The sequence below is a fragment of the Adiantum capillus-veneris genome, chromosome 23 (assembly GCF_014529385.1).
Source record: "Adiantum capillus-veneris isolate H3 chromosome 23, ASM1452938v2, whole genome shotgun sequence".
Taxonomy (NCBI): domain Eukaryota; kingdom Viridiplantae; phylum Streptophyta; class Polypodiopsida; order Polypodiales; family Pteridaceae; genus Adiantum; species Adiantum capillus-veneris.
The window spans coordinates 183,605-187,292 of record NC_140953.1 but is presented as its reverse complement, the minus strand read 5'-3'; positions in this window follow the sequence as shown (position 1 = coordinate 187,292).

The following is a 3,688-nucleotide window of genomic DNA, read 5'->3' as shown; positions in this document are numbered from 1 at the left end:
CTCTCTCTCTCTCTCTCTCTCTCTCTCTCTCTCTCTCTCTCTCTCTCTCTCTCTCTCTCTCTCTCTCTCTCTCTCTGTCTCTCTCTCTCTCTTTACCTCACATTCTCTAGTCATGTCCAATCCCCGCACACCTCGGTCTAGAGGTGCACGGAGATCAGAACCACCGGGTTATAATGTCGTCTTTATTGGTCAATACCTATATTTGTGGGTACAAGAAATCTACACACCCACGTCTACATGATACTGCATGTAGTGGACAAAACCCCTTTGCCTCTTCTCTAGCTGTAGCACTTCACAGCATCTTAACATCTTTTCACGGTAGATCTTTTCACTGTTCGTCTAACTCTAAACCCTAAACCGTAAGTAATTCTTGCTTCTACTCGATCTAACATAAATAAGCATAAATCTAAATAAACATAAATCTAACTAAAAATAAACCTAAATCTAATTTAACGTAAGTCTACATCTAACCTAATCTTTAACGTCTTTTGGGATAGTTTCCTACGACGTTAAAACTCTCTTCTTCTTGTGTGCGTGTGTGTGTGTGTGTGGGTGTGGGTAAACCTAAATAAACCTAAGTCTAATCTAATATAACATAAATCTAAATCTAACGTAAATATATTATGTTATATTAAAAACAAAGAACTAAACTAACAGGGATTATAAGAACCTTAAAACTGATTTAACACATAATTTTTCACATAACTCGGCAAGAGTTGGAATTCTCATCACTAAAGATGTGAGAGTTAACTTCCGGCGGTGACGCTGCTTCATCTCCATCCACATCTGACGACAGCAATTGGCCCTTTAGACCGTTCTTGCTCTTGTTACTAACTTTGAAGTTGCTGTTGAATGACTAGAGGTTGTCTAGATGGTCATTGTGTCGGGGATGTAGTGATTCTTGCCGCCCTGAAGATCCACCTTCTTCCCTATCTTCTGAAGATATTTCACCAGTACTTTTGGATCGACGGAGCCCACCATGAGTGAAGGCAGCAATACCCTATATTCCATTGAGGGATTCCTTCACCCGCTTCATGCAGGCATCGCAGTCTATGGAGACCTAAATCTAATCTAATATAACGTAAATCTAAATCTAGCGTAAATAAACGTAAATCTAGTTAAAAATAAACCTAAATCTAATTTAATGTAAGTCTACATATAACCTAATCTTTAACGTCTTTTAAGATAGTTTCCTACGACGTTATAACTCTCTTCTTCTTGTGTGTGTGCGCGTGTGTGGATGTGTGTGCCAATAAAAAGAGATAAATGGTATAACCTTTCTATCACCCATGCCAAGTATAATAGATTGATTATGCCATTTCCCTCTTGAATAATAGGTCTTGAGTTCAACTCCTCGTCGGCTAGATCTTTAGTTCTTTTAATTTTAATTAGTTTCCTACGACGTTAAATTAGTTTCTCTCTCTTTCTCTCTCAATGTGTGTGCGTTTTTTTGGATTGTATGCATGTTTTCTCTCTCTTTTCCTCTCTCAATGTGTGCGTTTTTTGTTTATGCATGTTCTCTCTCTCTTTTCCTCTCTCAATGCGTGCGTTTTTTGTTTATGCATGCTCTCTCTCTCTTTTTCTCTCTCAATGTGTGTGTGCATTCTTTGTTTATGTATGTGTGTGTGCGTTTTTGTTTTTGTTTGTACTCTCTCTCTCTCTCTCTCTCTCTCTCTCTCTCTCTCTCTCTCAAAAACACTATGTGTGTGTGTGTATGTGTGTGAGTGAGAGAGAGAGAGAGGGAGAGAGAAAGAGGGGAAGGGAACATGAGAATGAGGAGAGGGAAGGAGCATACCTGGCTCTCCTTCCTCTCCTCGTGTGTGTGTGTGTGTGTGGAGAAGAAAAAGAGAGAGAGAGAGAGAGAGAGAGAGGGAGAGAGAAAGAGGGGAAGGGAACATGAGAATGAGGAGAGTGAAGGAGCATACCTGGCTCTCCTTCCTCTCCTCGTGTGTGTGTGTGTGTGTGGAGAAGAAAGAGAGAGAGAGAGAGAGAGAGAGAGAGAGGGAGAGCATTACCTGCTCCTTGCTTGAGGGCTCCGAAAAACGCAGATCTGAGATCTGAGTTTTTGGGCGCGCTCGGTTATTTTTTTAGCCCAGCCGACGTCGCTATGAGCGTCACAAATTTACAAAGTAATTTGCGATGCTCATAGCGACGCCGGGATTTTTTTTTTTGAGCGTCGCTAATATGAATAGCCTCTTGTAGTGCTCTTGGACTCAAGCTATGGAGGAAGGAGTGAAGACAACACAAGTGATGATGGAGCTAATTGGTCAACAAATCACTTGGAAGGAGCTTCTTCATTCGTTGAATGTCCCTAATCAAGCTTCATTTGTACAAATTACACTTGGATCTTAACCTCACTCCTAATCACTCTCTTTCCTATATAAAGAGGCCTTCCCCTTTGTAATTTTAAGCCTCCCTCAGCCCCATTGAGTCTTTGTATCACTCACCATGATCCCATAAGCTCATTCATTCACTCTATTCTTGCACATTCTAGAGTGCAAATTGTTTCATGCTAGTAACCTCTCCTCCTCTTACTTATGTGATCTTGGCTACTCCTTGAGTGGTTGTTTGGTAATCTACATGACTATTTGTGTTGGGAGTGTTTGAAGTCATCCATTCCTTGTACACACACTAAGGTTAATGCTTCATTCATAGTGATCTCTCTCTCTCTCTCTCTCTCTCTCTCTCTCTCTCTCTCTCTCTCTCTCTCTCTCTCTCTCTCTCTCTCTCTCTTTGTGTAGCGGTCCTAGCCCACGCTTCCAAGACTAGGTGGTGCCCTTATCTCATTTCCCTTGTGGCGCAATGGAGTTTGATTTGGTGTAGAGGCCGCCATTCCAAATTTCCTTTGTCAGCGCTTTTCCCGTTTCTCCAAATTTTGAGCAGAACAGCAAGAAAAATTGAGATGAAGTTCAGGGTGTCATCAACAAGAAAACGAAATCAACGATCAGATTGATTAGCAATAAACGCCACACAAAACACTAATCATATTCTTCTTAACACAAAACAACCACAGTTAACAAGAATCAATGCTCAAAAATAAAATTTGTAGCAATTTTTGAATCTTACATGCAAATCGCATACACATACTGTTTTGTCATCGTGAATTGAATCGGCGCGTGATCTTTACTGCTTTGATACCATGTTGAGATGTAGAGAGAAAGAGAGAGAGGAGAGACAAGAGACACACCATATACGCTCCCAAAGACTGATTCATATTGAGGACAAGATACAAATATATAGGTGAGACCAAGTTGAGTAGAGTGAGCCATATATAGCTCCAACACAAAATCTCCTCCAAAGAGAAAAATTCTGCTAGAAAGTACAGTGGATCTATTAAGATCAAGAGTTACCTAGATGCAGGAGGACAATGCTCAACAATTGCAAAAAGGTGCAATATCATAGTCATGCAAGTCAGCATCGATTGAAGCAGGTGGTCAAAGCAAAGAAGTTCAAGAAAAACTTCAATTCAAGGACACTGTCACATCAAAAGTAGTCAATTCGGATACAAATCCTGAGAAAATCAAGTGCAACATTGTTGGTGAAAATGAAGAAAAGTTGTCAAAAGAAGTAAAGCTATATTTCAAGTTAGACAAGAACCTCATGTCTTTTCGTACTTGGAAAATATGTGGACAACCATAGCTGGAAGATGCTCCTAAACTTGTGAGAATATCTGGAAACAAACAAGCAG